The following is a 19257-nucleotide window of genomic DNA, read 5'->3' on the forward strand; positions in this document are numbered from 1 at the left end:
GGGGACATAGCATCTTAGTTCCCAAGATTGGTGGCGCATTGGCATTACATATCAAAAACGTAATAACAAAATATGTAATAAAGGTGTTCATTTTAAATTTTACAATCTCATTTATTTGAATTAGGGATTGTCTACATCTGTTGGTACAATGTAGATTTATAACAGCGTGATTTTTAAGTCATTTGCTACCTCGCCCAACCACTCTTTGGAACCAACTTTCGCCGGCGACTTTTCCGAACCGATATGACATAGAAACCTTCAAGCAAAGAGCGTAATCATTCTTATTGGCGGGCAACGCTGTAAGCCTTCCGGTTTTGCAGGTGTCCATGAGCAGTGGTAGTCTCTTTCCTTCAGATGAGCCTCCTGACAGTTTGCTCCCCTCTAACATAAGCATAACATAACATTAGTCTACTAATATTATAAACGCGAATGTGACGTACGATCTTTGCAATTCTTACACGTAAAAACCACTGACTGGTTATGGATGAAATTTCGAATAGACTTTATATTGACACTAACGCTAACACATGCCTTATTCCACTCATAGGCAGGCGTAGCCGCGGGCGAAAGCCAGTTTGCCACACATGATTTTGGTGACTTAGTATGAATTTTGCTTATCTATACTAATACATAATGAGTTTGTTTGTTAGTGCACGCTTATAGCAAAAAATACTCGATACAAAAAATTGTATAAGATAGAACATTTTTTAAGAAAGCTTAATAATAATAATGTCCTCCAGACTGATGTCGGCCAATCTCAAGAGAGATTAGCCAACTGCGAACTAGATATTATAGTGTTTGCACAAACACAGGTGCACTCTCTCGTCCGTACTATCATAATCCGATGAGACGGCAATCCGACACGACAGGAAAGAGTTCAGGCGCAGGACCAACGGCTTTACTTGCTTTCCGAGGTCCCGTGCCTTAGTGTACACACTTCCAGACCTGCTGAGGTCTTGGGATCTGCTACAATAGACATGATATCTAATAGTGCTAGTAATCAACGATATAATTAGTACTTGTTTATGTACATTATATACTCAACTCATTCATTCCGCTTAAGGGTCTATATAACCCCAAATAACTTCGTTCGATGCAACATAACAATGTAGTTTTTTTTAATTAATTGCGTTAAAATGTTACGCTTATATACTTGTGTCTATATGTTGTGTCAACACGATTCCTAAATTTTAGATTCCTACATATTTAGCACCACTGCGACACGCCAAGTTGTTAGTACGACGTAAAAAATGCCTGCCAATAGACAACGGCTACCAAAACTTTGCCAAAAAAAACCTCAAGAACGTGACGATTTCTTTTGAATTATTAAGAAATACGTATAAGCGATTAATTGGAGAAAAAAGAAATATTATCATAGCATTAATTTCCGGAATTGATTCAGTTTTAATTTAAAAAATGAAATAAAAAATTAATACATAATTTCTTTAGTATATAAGTGAATGTAAAGATATTCTGTTTCATTAGGGATTAGACAAAACATTATTAATTGCAAGCTTTAATTATTATTTTTGGATGAATATAAATGGATTAGGGTCTTTTAATTAACTAATTAAAAAAAAAACCACTTAAAATTTGTTACAATAATTATAAGGACACCTTTTAATGTCATTGACTATCTAAAATTAAATTATAAACTCAGTTTTTTTAATATATCCCTTAAATTTTAATATAAAATAATCGCTCGATAGCAAATTACCATAAAATAAACAATAAAAGTGTTCGCATGTCATACAATCCAAATAAAACCGGCTTAATCCGGAATCGTAACCTCTTTAGTACTGTCATTACAATTTAATGACACTGATTTTTTTAACAATATGTTTTGATGCATTTCAATGGGACAAAGATTCTTATAAGTTACATAAAAAATTATGTTCAGTTACATATCTTAATTATGATATAAATATAATCTTATCTTATCTATTTTTGGTTATGACATCAACTCCCACTTGACGATTTAAATTTAAAATTGTTAAAAAAAATGGCAGAAACTACTAATAGAATAATTTAAAACTGTATTCTTAATTATTGCGTTACAAAGAAACAGTTATTTTTTTTTAAATAAATCGTTTATGCTGTAATGCACTCTGTTATTTTGGTATAAAAATCATATTTGTAAAGCAAAGCTAATTTTTTAATTGAATTAAATAAAAACTTACCTATTTTAGGCGCGTTCACGCAGTAATACTGGATGTGCTTGCAGAGTTTTTATTCAAATTGAACTACTTTATAGCAAAATACGTATAATATTGTATTCGAGACACATTTAACATTTTGTTTATAAAAAAAAAGTATATTGCAATGATCCCCACGTTTTCACAGATACATAAGTGGCATCACAAAAACGCGCGAAAATACACAAACGAAAAAAAAAGTTAAATAGTAATATGGCGGTATGTTTCAAAATCGAACGCGAGTCCCGTCGGAGAGAAAATAGTGACGTGTACACTCAAAATGCTCGGATATCGATAAAATCGATAAAAATATACACGTCTTTTATTCGCGACTGCGCAATGTCGAATGCCGAGTCTTATACCAAGTCGGAAGGTACTTTATCAGTGGTTTGTAGCTTAACATAAAGAATGTAATATCAACATTATTGACAGTAGTGTAGCACGATTGCACGGCTGTATCGATTTTCGATTATTCCGCATTATCAGAATCCGATTGCCGTGAACACACATTTTAACATTGATGATTGCGCATAAGCTTTTGTTATTCACCGATGGGAATTTTTTAATTAAAATATATTCACCGTGAAAGGTTTTATGATACGAATAATATATAATAATATATATTTTTATATTTATCTTTGTGTTTAATACTTTATACTCATAATGCATGATTTTTATGTTTTCCTGTGTAATCGTTTTAATGTGAATGCGTTTACGATTAATATTTTGTTGACTTCCTTATATATTTTAAACTAAATTAAAATACTTTATATCTATAATACTTTTATGCTGTTAAGCCGATGTCGTTGTATAACTGTAGTTAATAACGATATTATAATAAGATTTTGTACAAAGTTTTATTTCATAATTTCCAATAGTGGTAATAATTGATTCCGTGTTGAAAATATCATACGAATTGGCCCGGGCTAGTCAATATCGGTGCCAAGAAACAATGAATTGGTAAAACGTTTCCGTGTTTTAGTGATATAAAGATTAATTACATATATATTATATATATGTCATGAAAAATGATAGAGATGTAATTGATTTATAAGTATGTCTTTTACTTTTAAACCTTAACGGCGTGACTTTTTTTAATACCTGAAAGAAATAGACATATTTCTACGTATAAATATTTAGCTGCGTTCGGAAATAAATATGTTTGTATTTTAACATCGCAATATGTCTATTGACAGATGGCAATTGGCAATATTTTTTTTTTTATAGAATAGGAAGGCGGACGAGCATATGGGCCACCTGATGCTAAGTGGTCACCAAACGCCCTTAGACATTGGCATTGTAAGAAATGTTAACCATCGCTTACATCACCAATGCGCCACCAACCTTGGGAACTAAGATGTTATGTCCCTTGTGCCTGTAATTACACTGGCTCACTCACCCTTCAAACCGGAATACAACAATACCAAGTACTGCTGTTTTGCGGTAGAATATCTGATGAGTGGGTGGTACCTACCCAGACGAGCTTGCACAAAGCTCTACCTCCAGAAAATGGCCTATTAAAGGCTTAAATTAAGTGATAGCTATTTTGTTTTTAATGATAACATTATAAAATTTGTGGACTTTATTGTTAAAGTTATGTTTACTAAACGAGGTGAATGCGCCTTATTGTCTGTCCATAAAAACATAGGGTCAAGATACCAAGGTTGGTGGCGCATGGTTGGTGATGTAAGCGATGGTTAACATTTCTTACAATGACAATGTCTATGGGTGTTGGTGACCACTTACCATCAGGTGACCCATATGCTCGTCCGTAGTAATGACGTAATTACTCTTCCACAATATGTAACTTACATACATATAGATGCGTGTGTCTTTTCCATTGTTATATAATAGGACTCAAAACAATACGTATTATAATAAATATTTAATTTAACGATTTGTTATACAATCTTGATATAATAAAAGCTACTGACTCATCACAACTAGAAGTGTGAAGTGGACCTATTTTATATTTCACACATTGTCCTGTCGTAATTTTCAAAGCTATGCCCCAAATCTTAATCACTAATATCAGTCTGACATGTGGTGTGAACCCAGGACCTCGAAAAGTGCAACTTTATATCTAGGCTCTAGGCAATCTAACGACAAGGCAGTACAAGTTGATAAATCTACATCAATATCGGTTCTATTATGTTATATTCTCTCATTTACCAAATAATTTTCACATAAAACTTAACTTTCCAAATATTAAACTATAAATACATTACAAAATGTTTGCTATGGTTTTACATAGGATGCACAAGTCACTGACCCATGATCTCGAATAACAGCGTAATTTTTTAATCACGCAACACAAGATCACGTCACATTACAGTCGGATATCGTTACAAACCTATTTTCTAATTGTACTACGGTATATAAAGCTTAGATAAAAACATAAATAGCGATTAAAAATAAAATTCAAATGACCTTTAAAAACAATATGGTGTTATTATATTTGAATAAATATTTACACAATTACTAGTTTCCACCCTCAAGTAAGAAGGGGTGTAGTTAGGTTAACTGTACGCATATGCAAAATATCATGATGATTGGTTAAGTAGTTAAGACTAGAAAGCGTAACAAACAAACAAACTCCCTTCATTTATAATATTGTTAAGATTAATCAAATCAAATTAAAAAATGTTATTTATCATTAACATTAAAAGATATACTAAATTGTTTGATTATAAAAAAATATTAAAAGTAAATAAATTAATCCCCCTATAAAATTATTTATTTTAATGAAATAGATCATCGATACAAGCGCCACCACTACGGATACGCGTCGTGGGCGTGTCGTGTCGTCACGGCGTACTTGAAATTTATCTGGCAAAGATAATATTTTTTTAAGCCTAACGCACACAAGTTTAAATTGATGTTTAAAAATATTGAAATATAATTTTTGTTTTGTTGAATAATATTATGAATCAAATATTTGTTTTCATAAAAAAAAAACAAATATAAAATATAGATAAAATAATAAACATAAATTCAATAATGTTTAATTTAAATAAAAATACAATTTATGTTGTTAATAAAATCTTAAAAATATTAGTATATAAGACTGAAGAGTTTGTTCGATAAAACTTACTAATCTCAGGGACTACCAAGCCAGGAAGCCAATTTGAATAAATACTTATGCGTCAGATAGACGATTTATTAAGAAAGATTATAGACTATATAACATCACGCTACTATACAAGGATCACATTTTAATCCAGATAAAACGCGGAAACTAGTTACTTAGTATTGTCAAAACATATATTTTTAATAGCAACATTCAATTACACTTTAAAAAGTCACTAATGTGCGCCTAGAATAACAAAAGCTCGTAGATCAAATTATCAATACGCGTGTAAGAAGTTGTTTGAATAATGGTACCATTATAAGTAACATACATTATATAGTTCCGTATAAATGAAATATATATATCACACAGAAATCACAGAAAGACACTTCAATTTTATTTAGTTGTATATATATATGTACTAACGCTTACACGTGACTTCGTTCTTATATTCCAAACTCTGTGCCCTTTTTAAAAGCAAATATGGCCCAGTGGTTAGAGCACCTCTATCTTTGTAATTTAGATGTTAATATTTTAACCCAATTAACTTTCATGTTCTCATAATTTATCTCGTGCTCGAAGGCGAAGGGAACAACTTGACGAGATTTGGAATCTGCATGTGTTGGATGAAAAATTCACACATGTATATTAAACAAACCCGGTAGAGCGTGGTGAAATGAGCTCCTAATCTTCTCCACAAACGGAGAGGTGTTAGCCCAGCTGTGGGATATCTATAGGATGTCGCTTTACTATTTACCCCTTTTTTAAATAAACGAGTTGTTACAATACAAAAATATTATATTATTATTAATGTTTCTTTTTTTTATATATCTGACGCAAATTGATTTACACAAAACTTGTAATTTAAATAAGCAATAATTATTAATAGCATTTAATAATAGTACGCATTAATAGACTTATGGTTGAAGGCGGGTCGCCATATTTGTTATTTATACATTTAATAACAGATACAGAAATTACCTTAATTAAGAAAACTGTTCTCGGTTTATTTGCTTCAGAACTATGCAATGTTTCCTGTTTCGTTATATAATGACTAGTTTCCGCCCTCAGATTTGCCCGCGTATATGGGCCCTTCCCTTATACGCGGGCAAAGATGAGGCAGTTTTTCCGAAATTATCATTTTTTTTAGTTTTTTTTTCAGGCGGCTCACCTGATGGAAAGTGACTATCATCACCCTTGGATACTTGCAACACCAGAATGCTTAAAAGTGGATTGCCGGCCTTTAAGGAATGAATACACTCTTTTCTTGAAGGTTTCTTTGTCATACAGGCTTGAAAAAAGTCTCCGACGAAATTTGGTACAAAGTGGTTACATACATACAAGGAAATGCCTTAAAAATGCATGATTTCATGATTATCGATTGAGTAATTAAAATATAACAACATAACAAACAAATTCACTTTCGCATTTATTTTCTTCTTCGAGTGCCACTCCGACTAGCGAAGGTTGGCAGTCAGCTTTAAATACTCCTTCTTGTTCTTCTTGAGGCGAAAGAGTTCGGCAGCACTCGCGATTCCCGTCCATTCACGGATGTTGCACAGCCAAGACTTTTTTCTGCGCCCAACAGCTCTCCTTCCGGCAACTTTTCCCATCATAATCAGTTGCAAAAGTTCATATCTTTCATGCCTAAGCACGTGTCCGAGATATGCAACTTTTCTCTTCTTGAAAGTCTCCAAAAGTTGCCGTTTTTGGTTGACGCGTCGCAGAACTTCCACGTTCGAGACCTTTTGAGTCCAACTAATGGCCAACATACGTATATGCCCACTATTCGAAAGCTTCTATACGTTTTTTGAGGTCTTCTTTAATTGTCCACGCCTCGCATCCTTAAAGAGGTATAGGCCAGATGTAACAATGTAGAAGTCGTATGCGCACAGGGATCTTAAGTCTGCGATTGCAGAGTACTTTTTTCAACGTGCAGAAGGCACTTCGAGCTATTTCGATGCGATTCTTTACCTCCTGTTCACAGCTCCAGGTGTCATTAAGACATGTCCCAATATTTGTACTTTCGCACCCTCTCAATTTTTTGGCCTGCTACAATGATAGCAATGTCATCGAAGCTATGTTTAGATAACACCATGATCTTCGTTTTTGATAGGTTCATCCTCAGATCAGCGTTTTCACTGCACTCATTAACACGGCTCATAATTAATTGCAGCTCTTCAGGAGATGATGCTATTAGAACTGTATCGTCAGCTTATCTGATGTTGTTAATATAACGGCCATTTTTTTTGACTCCACATTCTTGGCCTTCAATTGCTTCTGCTATTATTTTTTCCGAGTACAAATTAAATAGCGTGGGTGATAATATGCAGCCCTGTCGGACTCCTATCTTTATTTCTACCTCATTAGTCTCCTCATTGTCAACTCGTACAGTAGCCTTCTGGTTCCAATACAGATTCTGGATAATGCGTACATCTTTGTCATCTAAGCCGATATCATGTAATATTGCAATTAGACGGTCGTGCAGTACTCTGTCAAAGGCTTTTTCGTAATCGATGAAACAAAGGAAAACGTCTTGTTGCATGTCTCTGCATTTTTGTACGAGAACCTGCATTGCAAAATGAGCCTCTCTCGTGCCTACTCCTATTCGAAAGCCAAACTGACTATCTGCAAGATGTTCGTCTCATTTAGCTCTTATTCGCTCGTGGATGTGTAGTGTATTTTAGTAGATGAATTTGAAACAAAACACATAAATACTCAGTAGGATTTGATAAAATTTGATTCAAATTTGTACCGCTGAGTATGTGAGTACTACACAGACACAGCGAGCTACTATTGATAACTTCTTTACTAAACTAAAATACTGGCCTAAATCGGGGTTTGAACCCGGGACTCGGCATCATATAGTAAAACCAACGAGCTTTAAATAAATTAAACATTTCATGTATTTCTAAACCCATCAACTATCAACATATCGATAAATTTTTGAACAGGGATAAAATAAATTAATAACATTAACAGTAACAGCCTGTAATGTCCCACTGTTGGGCTAAGGAATCCGTTCCCTTTTGAGAAGAAGGTTTGGAGCTTATTCCACCACGCTGCTCCAATGTGGGTTGGTAGAATTTCTATGAAATTAGACACATGCAGGTTTCCTCACGATATTTTCTTTTACCTGCTTCCCCCTTCCTTCTTAAGTCCACGCGAGCTGGTTCTCGATATCACCGCCTAACTGTGACATCAATTCCATCGCGCACAAATAAATTTGGCAACTCCTTTCTTTGTCGCACTACCAAAAAATGGAATTCCTTACAAGCTCACGTGTTCCCCTCCTCTTACAACCCGGGTTCCTGCAAACGAGGCGTGAAGAGGCATCTTGCGGGCCGGCAAGGTGATTCTTCCCGACTGTACTGGCCGTCGTCGCGTTTGGACTCTACTACCACTTACCATCAGGTGGAGTAGAGTCATTTGCCATCCCGGCGCATATAAAAAAAAGAGATGAATTATAAACACAAATTAAGCACATGAAAATTCAGTGGTGCTTGCCCGGGTTTGAACCGACGATCATCGGTTAAGATTCACGCGTTCTAACCACGAGGCCATCACATTAATAAGCTATTCCTAAATCCATCAACTATATATATCAGATTATCGATAAATTCTCGTCTAATTTCAAAGATATCTTTCCCGAAACTAAATTTAGCTCTCAAACAATAATTTAAGTAATACGCTTAAAACGTTTTAATGGAAGGACGATTATGTGTCGTCACGTAGTTTTAATCTAGACTTCAAACAAATATGGTCCACTTGAGATTCAACCCAATCGGTATTCAGTTAAAATTAGAAATATTAGATGATTTTTATTTTATTTTATTGTAAATTTACTGTTGCTAATATCCTACTTATATTATGGATTCGAGAGTGTGTTTGTTTGTTAAGCTTTGTAGTCTTAATTCAACTGATCATGTGATTTTGTATATATGTTGTCAATGGTATAGATAAGGAAATGGGTTTATACAAATCTCCTTCATACGCCGACATTTTTCTTTTTATAAGAAATATTAACATCTCCCAAGAGGTCAATGAGACAATTACATAACACATAATTTTTTACATTTTTGAAACGTTCTCAATTGACAACGCGATGGCAACACTGCCAGACCATTGCAACTCAGGTCTGCCAGGTTTGCACAAAATATTTTTATTTTTTTAAATTATTACTACAAAGGTCAAAGTCCTGGATTGTGCCTCTCAGATTTCGCATTTAGAAGGAATCTAGGGGCCAATTCTTCTAATCTATAACGATTACCATACCTTCTCTATTCAATTTCAATCCAAACTATTCTATCTTTATTCAGATCGAAATCGAACCAATATGATGTTAGCATATACCGTTTTGTTAAAACCAAACTTAATTGTTAACTTGTATACCGATAGTCGGTAATTAAATTAAAAAAAAAACGGATAAACAGCAACGATTTACGATCGATTGCGATAAAATGACAGTTTGTTGGTAGAATTGTACCTCTACTTAAGCGTCTGGCAGACGAATAATAAAGTATTTCTTAAAAATTCAAAGGTTTGACAATTGAAAACGCAGCGCGACCGTGGTGACAGACATGCTTCTCAATGTTTCTTATGGCACTATTAATAAATATCTGCCACATAAGCAAATTATATACAAATTTTGTTCGCCAGCGACCCAACGACAGTAATTTCCTGCCCAGTATGGCACCGTACAGTAACAGCCTGTTAATGTCCCACTGCTGGGCTAAAGCCTCCTCTCCTTTTTGAGGAGAATGTTTGGAGCTTATTCCACCACGCTGCTCCAATACGGATTAGTAGAATACACATGTGGCAGAATTTCAATGAAATTAGACATATGCAGATTTCCTCAGGACGTTTTCCTTCACCGTCAAGCACGAGACGAATTATAAACACAAATTAAGCACATGAAAATTTAGTGGTGCTTGCCCGGGTTTGAACCCACGATCCCGATGATCGTGGGTTCAAAACTGGGCCATCTCGACTTAGTATACACCGAATTAATGCGATTAATAAATAAAAATATAAGTACATAATAAATCTTTATTATATAAATGATAACAAGGCCACATCGAAATTATAAAATACCATTTAATTATCCTATACACTGTGCCTGTAATTACACTGGCTCACCAATCATATCAGTACTAAAACAAAATTGACGGTAAAAACGAATGATTCATATTCGAGTTGCACGAAGCCCTACCATGCTATGCATATTACTTTAAATATTTCACGCTAAACTATTATTTCAAATATTTCACCTTATAATATACAGCAAAAAACCCCATTATATCATGACCTCGCTACACTATAATCTGATATAAGCTACTTTGATTAATTAACTAAACACAGGGTGATGGTGTTTGCTCCGTGCCTGTTGCATGGGAACGCCTATGTATTGACAAATGCTATAATTAATATATTAATCTTCGGCCCACGCTAATCTCAGATAAGGTTGGGCGCAAACTAACGACTTTAATATTTTCAAGTTATAATTCCAATATCATATATATAGTTTTACTTTATATAGTTTTTATAGGGGTAGCCGAATGACGTGTGATGCTACCTGAAAAGTTAAGTCGTCAAAAACATGATACTTCAAGTTACACTATGTACAGAAGTAAAAAATATTTAAAACGTAATTAATTCATTATATAACACAGTAACGGCCGTAGAACAAATGGTATCAGCCAAAAAAAATATTGTTTTAAAAAGGTTTCCTGGTAGGGAAAAGGCTTAGAGTATATTCTACCATGATGCCTGGATACACAACAAAAAAAAAAAATATTTTGATGATTTATTTTTACGACCAACCATGGAATAAGCTACATTGAAAACTGCGGTCTTCTCTTAAAACCACGTTTATTATTCACTGGCTTATCTTTACTGTTCTGTAAAATGAAAAAAATGGGCCACCTGATGGTAAGAGGCTCATAGACATAGGTAATATAAGAAATAATAATCATTCCTTAGATGGATAATGCACCACCAACCTTGTGAACTTAGCTGTTACTGTTTGTTGTTGGCTCACTCATCTTTGAAACCGTAACACAACAATATTAAGTTTTTCTGTTGGACAATAGAATGTCTGATGAAAGCCCCTCTTAGTCGGTACCTAAGAGGAGTTTACATAAATAAATATATACCAAGAATATAAAATCCTTATAATAGAAATAGAAACCCAATCATATTCAATATTAAAGATCTGGTCTTCTAAACAAAAAAACACCGATTGCAGATACGCTTTGCTACGAAAATGAAGACTTTTTGTCGCCAGTCTGTCTTCAACAGACATAAGCTTATACCTCCCCTTTATTATGTAAAAATATTATAGATTTCCTATTAATACAGCGGAGATTAAACAATATAATATCTATAAATATTTATAACATAAATGTTACCATTATAATGATTAAAACAATTAGGGACTATAATTTGTTACCATTACACATATTGCAACATTATATTTGCAAATTTCGACGTATGTACTATAGTAGTTTACAATAACATATATATACTATATATATAATAACTTTTTATGAGACAGCCAGACAAATTGATTATAGATGTTACGTATGTACCCAAAAACATTTTTTTTCAGATATTGGGAGTTAAATATGGAGTAAAATAAATAAACACTTACCATTTATAATATATAAAATTAAAATTTAATTTAAAAAAAATCACTGCACATACCATTTATCGTATTAATGTAATAAGCTATATACACGCACAAGAGAGTTTTATATCGTTTGCCGTCACGGCATACTAGCCAAAAAATAAAGAGACAACTATTGTAATTGTATAATAATATTACAAAAAATGAGGACATTCGCCAGAGAACTAAAGTCACCGACATCGCACATAGAATTAGCTCGCTGAAGTGGAAGTAAGCTGGTCATGTCTCCAGGCGCATTGATGGCCGATGGAGCCGACACGTGTTAGAGTGGAGACCACGCTTAGACAAACGTAGTGTAGGACGCCCTGTGACAAGATGGGCCGACGATTTAAAAAAGGTGGCAGGTTCGGGATGGATGCGGACTGCCCAAGATCGGGATGGTCGGCGTTCTATGGGGAGGCTTTCGTCCAGCAATGGACGGCAAAAGGCTGATACAATACAAAAATCCTACAACAAACAGATCATATCTAAACAGTTTCCAATCTCCTAACTAATATTAAAAAATAATGATTTTATATTAATTTCAACTAGTCAACCGATCATCGTGAAACATTGCATACACATAAAAAATCCTCCATAATTTTCCCTATCGTTCGACATTTTCAATTGATTCAAGAACTGCAATTATTATATCGAACGATCCTTATCACCCCCCGAGTGGCAATCATTGGCTGAACAACTTTTAATGAGGTTACATCTCGTATTTATTAAGAGTCGACGACACCCGCTGTTACATAATTATGCCCAATTTACTGACATTATACGTATTAAACGGTGATGGGGTTTTGTTTGGTATAGGAATGTTTTAGAGAATAAAAAGAAAAATACATATAAATAATATGTCTTTCAATATTTTTAAGCTAAAAAAGCCAAGATGGCCTAGTGGTTAGAACGCGTGAATCTTAACCGATAATCGTGGGTTCAAACCCGGGCAAGCACCACTAAATTTTCATGTGCTTAATTTTTTACTATAATTCATCTCGTGCTTGACGGTGAAGGAAAACATCGTGAGGAAACCTGCATGGGTCTAGTTTCATTGAAATTATGTCACATGTATATTCTACCAACCCGCATTGGAGCAGCGTGGTGGTATTCCACTACGCTGCTCCAATGCGCTTTAAAAGGGACCTTCTCCTCAAAAAGGGAGCGGTGGCCTTAGCCCAGCAGTGGGACATTAATAGGCTGTTACTGTATTTTTAAGCTTGTCTTTGTGCATGCATCACGTGATAAAAGTGCATATAAATATACCACCGCTGGTCAAAGAACACGTGAATGTTAACCAAAGGCTGCGGGTTCAAATCCAGCATCAACCTGCACTGATGCAGCTTCGAGTTCCATAACTTCTCAACAGTGGCGATGCTTTTGACATCATAAGGTTATAACAGTAACAAACAGGTGTTAATAAACTCCTATTATTATTTTTATGGTCAATTTTCACCAAAAACATTAAACATTAACGGCCTTATTTTCTCTCTTTCTGTCATCATCATCATGAAGAGGGTAGGTGTTTTTTTTACTAATTATACCTTAACGTCATTTATAGGCGAAGTCGTAAGTATTTAATCGTATCTAGAAACTATCAGCTTCGAATCAAATTCATCTTAAAATATAAAATAAAAAGTTACCACCGGTTCGGGATGTAGATTCTACCGAGAAGAACTGGCAAGGGACACAGTCAGCGCCAGACCTGACCCTTGATCAGAGTAGAGCGAGATTGTCTTTCAGGGCTCTTTGGTCGATGCTTTCATTTCATATAAATTGCAGTTCATTTAATATTACATTTAGAAAAATCAAACAACGCTTACGTACTCCTGGAAATTGAAAAATCACTCGAGTGATCGTTCCTTTCGCTCTACTCCAGGACACTGGAAGCAGTAGTTCCTTTTCGACACTTAAATGACATAGGCGTGTCAACTAAATTAATTTAATAATAAATAACGATTTTATAGTGAATGTGAATAAAATTAGTAATCAAATATTATATACATGAAAACCATTTAAGCCATTTCTTACCGTCAATTTGCCCGTATACAACAATACAACGAATTGCTTTTTGGCGGTAGATAATTGCTGACAAAGTGATATACAGACTGGCCTATATACATAAAATATTGTTAATTGAAAAAATTATTGTTAACGGAACTTACCAATCATCGTCATCAACAACAACAGCATCCTGTTCTCGTCCACTGTTGGACATAGGCATATATAAATATATGGCATTTCTATTGGCTCTCCAATAGCAAGCCTTACCAATATGATTTATATAAAATCAACTGCATAGACATTTTGAGAAAGCATCAATACCTCATATTGCAGACAAAAAAGAGCATATTAAATAATTAAACTATAACTTACTAGACCTAAAGGTGAAACAAAATAATAATAATAATAAAAAATAAAAAATTACCACCGTTAATATATAATGTTAGCATTATATATTGTTATGTCTAGCTCTTTCTACCTTAAACTAGCTCTGCTCGGCTCCATTTTAGTTATACCAATGCTTTATAGGTCAAACATTATGTTAGTCAAGGAATATTTAACGTTAATACTGGTTTAAATTTACTTAAAGACATTGAAAGTAAATTAGCCTGTAAATGCTGGAAAAGGCCTCTTCTCTCGAGGACAAGGCTTGGACAAGCAGGCTCCCTCTGTATTTTCTTTAACCGAGTGCCGAGCGTGAGTCATCAAATATCACAGGTCCAAATGGAGCTAACATTTAGTAAAAATAAAATAAAAGTACATTATATCTATCTCATTTACTCTCTTATAATCAGATGTGAGGGCAAATCACATACGAGCTTAAAGACTCAGTTAAAGACTCAGCTTAAAGATTCAGGATGGCTTTACTCATCGACAAAAAAAAAAGTCATTTAAAATTTTCTCTGTCCGATCCCATGTCCTTGATACTGAGACTAAACGTGTCCGAAATTATCTGCTTCTTGTATAACATTAAGGATATCATCGGCCCACATTAGGTGATTTTTATAAATATGAAACTACAAACAATAATTCGTGTTATAATTTGGTTTTATTAATATTTATTTGGGGTAGTGTGAATTTTTCTTCCGGTCTTTTTTGAGGTCGATACTTGGAGATGCTTCTAAATAAAAAAGATTAGATGGTTCTTAAGATACTCGTCGTAGTAACTCGTACTTTCGAGCTACCCCATCGGGGTACCCCTATAATTATATTCGTTTGATTTTATATATGATTTATATTATAATAATGTCCTCCAGACCGATTTCAGCCATGGCGGCCAATCTCAAGAGAGATTAGCCAATTGCGCAGGAGATACAAGTGAGTGCGCAACACAGGTGCACTCTCTATTCCCTAACTCTCATAATCCGATGGGACGGCAATCCGACACGACCGGAAAGAGTTCAGGCGCAGGACCAACGGCTTTACGCGCTTTCCGAGGCACGGGAGTGTACACACTTCTAACTTACAGACTCCGAGCTGCTACTGAGAATTTTCAGACAGAAAAACCCAAAAACTTTTTATTGGTCCGACCTGGGAATTGAACCCAGGACCTCTGGGTCTGCGCCCTTACATCAAGCCACTAGACCAACGAGGCAGTCACGATTTATATTATAATAGATAACATGAGTTCATTTCTAAATTATTTTTAAAATATTAAAGTAGTTTTTTTAAGCCGGAACACAAGGCGGAGATTTCAAGAGGCGGTAAAATTACTAAATATATTTTTTAACTTACTTACTTTATAGAACTTACTATCGTCTAATCGTATAAGTTACGATTCGTAATCGTCGTGATATTATTTTTATAAAATAGATAGGTGGACGAGCAAACGGGCCACCTGACGGTGAGTGGTCAGAATCGCCCACAAGCTGTAAGAATTATTAACCATTCATTACGTCGTCAACGCGCTACCGATCTTGGAAACTAAGATGTCATATATATCACTCACCCTTCAAACTAGAACACAGCAATATTGCTGTTGGGTGGTAGAATATGTGCTAAGTGGGTGGTACTAAGCCACACGGGCTTATATAAAGCCCTACCACCAAATAATGTTGTACATTGTCATTTACAGAACAGCAAAACAGCAATACTTGATATTGTTGTGTTCCGGTTTGAAGGGTGAGTGAGCCAGTGTAATTACAGGCACAAGGGACATAAAATTTTAGTTCCCAAGGTTGGTGGCGCATTGGCTATGTAAGCGATGGTTAACATTTCTTCAATGCCAATGTCTAAGGGCGTTTGGTGACCACTTTACCAGCAGATGGCCAATATGGCTCGTCCGCCTTCCTATTCTATAAAAAAAAAATTACCGTCGAAAGATTGCTGATTTCATAATCTTGATCGTGGCAATTGAAAATATAATGTTATATACTGTAAAAACCGTTTATACATAAAAATCGAATTGGAATGAGGTTACCGTAGATATAGGCGTCCCACAAGGAACAATTTTGTCATTTTCTTTATCTTATATTTATTAATGATCTAACATTGTTTTTTTAAATTGATAAAAACTCAATTGTCCCAAATATCAAATTCTTTTAAAAATATATATATATATACAAAGTATATACATCATTTGGAATTCAAATAATAATAATCACAATTAAAGCAATGAAGCTAGAATCACCACCATTTATGTCACGATGGCTATCTGAATTCTGAACACATATTATGTCATGTACAATTCCTAATATTGCATCACATAGGGGTTTTCCTACTTACAGATGCTTACAGCGATTAATGTAGTAACTAAACAGGAAATGAGTAGCATTTAATAATTCTATGGAATCATTGTATTTGTATTAAGGATTTTTAGATTGAAATAACCTAAATATTTTTTTTATTGTGTTTTTTATAGGTATAGGTTGGTGGAGGAACTAAAGAGCCACCTGATGGTAAATGGTCATTACCACCCATAGATATTTTCATTGAAAGAAATGTTCACCATCGCTTACATAGCCATCAACTTTAGGAACTAAGATATTATGTCCATTGTGCCTGTAATTGTAATTAGTCGAGATGGCCTAGTGGTTAGAACGCGTGAATCTTAACCGATGATCGTGGGTTCAAACCCGGGCAAGCACCAGTGAATTTTCATGTGCTTAATTTGTGTTTATAATTCATCTCGTGCTTGACGGTGAAGGAAAACATCGTGAGGAAACCTGCATGTGTCTAATTTCATTGAAATTCTGTCACATGTGTATTCTACACTTGCTCATAGAAAAACAAAAATACCAAGTACTACTGTTTATTAGAATAATTAGATATCCTTTGAATTTGTTACCTATATACGTCTGCTAGTAGCTTAATATCTAATTACAAAACGAATTATAAGAAACATTAAACAATGTATCAACATTTGCTTCAACTATGATACCTACTTATGTTAACGTGTGTTCCGAATTCTCTTATAGTAAGTCGCACTTCGTAGTATTTCTCAGAATAAACATTCCATTCATTCAAATGTAATAATCAGACTTTTGTGTCACGTAACTCTTGAGAACATTTTTGATGTCAAGCAACTTTGAGCTTTATTGCTATATCAATAAGATATTGTGGATGATCCACTTAAAAATGCTCGGCCAATGATTTATTTGATGACGCCTAACAATAGCATTGTGGAGGTAACTGCGTCATACGTACCACGTGCTTCGTAATGCTTTACGTTGCCGAATTATGTGTAAAAAAATATGTTACATTTTTATTATAAATTATTTGTGGGTCGTCAACGTTTTCATACACAGCGATCTATTCGAAATTTAAAACATCTTTTTTATTTTATCTCTTTCGATATTTAACGCAATTTGTTCTTGTAAGAAATAGGATTGAATAGACTTTTAAGACCGGAGGACTGTTTGAAGGTTATTCTTGGGAATGCTTTTGCTGGTGAGTTGGTTTCTCACTACTATTAATATACAAATATTTCCCATCGGCTCTTACGAAACCCACGATCCAGATAGTATTATTCTTTTCTACTTACTGTTTCCTTTACTTACTACAAGTGGTCACAAGTGAAAGCTAAATTGTCACCTGTTGGTAAGTGAACACAACGTATAAATCGAAACTGCATCAAGAGCCAAGATGGCTCAGTAGATGAAACATAAGAAATTGATAATTCCAAGTTCAATCCCAGGCAGGTACCACTGAGTTTCATGTAATTTGTTGTATTCACATTGCGAGGACACCTGCCTGTGTCAGATGATATTTAGTCACATATGTAACCATCCTGCATTGCAGAAGTGTCGAGAAACGAGCTGGACCAACCTTCTCAGGAGGCCTGTGAGAAAATAAACGGCCGCCTTTAGAGGTATAACAAACATTTACCATTAATTCATTGCCATGAAATCTGTTCTTGTGCTTGTATTTACACTGGCTTACTTGTCATTTATACCAAAACAATGATTCTAATTGGAGCTAGAAAAAGTAATCCACTCACTTAACTCTTATAAAAAATATCTTCAAGCAAAGTAGTACTGAGTGTTTAAGAATAATTTAACTTTTAGTCTTATATTTTCTTATGAATTATTTTAACAGTAATTCTTCTTTTGAATTTAAACGATAAGAATCGATTCCTAGAAACGTCGTATTAGTCACTTCAGATAAAATCTCGGTATAGAATACTTTGGGAATGTATAATCATTTTATTAATAGCTAACATTTAAAATTTTATGTCGTGTAATCGATTCCATGAGCATTATAAAAATAAAAAACAAATACATATATAAAACTCGTATTATTGTACTTTACAAAATAATATTAGATATCTATGAAAAAAAGTTATGTATAATCCTAGGTTAGAAGTGCGAAAGTATGTTTTTATAGTAAAGGGCATAGCGTGCTATGCAGGCGAAAGCCACTTGCTTATAAGAGAATAAACCTGTAAATGTTCCACGACTTGGAGATTTTAGAGCTTATGGCCACTTTGCTCCAATGCAGAGTAGTTGAAACGTAAGTGGAAGATTCTCACCCCACACATATAGGCTTCCTCAAGATGTATCCTTACCCACAGGCAAAGCTGAATTATAAACCCAAATCGAGTAATTGTAACGGATTTCACCCTAAGTTTTGGTTTGACGCCGAAATTATTGGTTAAGTTTCGCGCCTGCTCACCACTATGTCATCTCTGCTCTAAATTGCTTATATAATAAAGATAACATTTAACCTTAGATATTTAAATTTAATCTTAAATTGCTACCACACTTTTTCTGGGAATTTTAAAAAGCAGATAACTTGATTTAGATATCTTCTTTGTAGCCAGTATGAACCAAACCTTATATTACCAAAGGGCTTCATATTAAGCATTTAGTAAATATAAT

At 34.3% G+C, this 19257-nt stretch overlaps 1 protein-coding gene across 2 annotated transcripts in view; it reads right to left on the reverse strand.

Annotated features, from left to right (window-relative positions):
* The window catches only part of LOC126778560 (neural/ectodermal development factor IMP-L2-like), a 74924-nt gene extending 72351 nt beyond the window's left edge, over positions 1-2573 (reverse strand). Inside the window, exon 1 of one of the 2 annotated variants that reach the window (XM_050502228.1) lies at positions 2181-2573. The gene's annotated coding sequence lies outside the window, so the exon portion shown is untranslated. The remainder of the gene's footprint in view (positions 1-2180) is intronic. The other variant, XM_050502229.1, reaches the window with a different exon arrangement.
* Between the last annotated feature and the right edge of the window lie 16684 nt (positions 2574-19257).

This window comes from Nymphalis io, chromosome 26 (assembly GCF_905147045.1).
Source record: "Nymphalis io chromosome 26, ilAglIoxx1.1, whole genome shotgun sequence".
Lineage (NCBI taxonomy): Eukaryota > Metazoa > Arthropoda > Insecta > Lepidoptera > Nymphalidae > Nymphalis > Nymphalis io.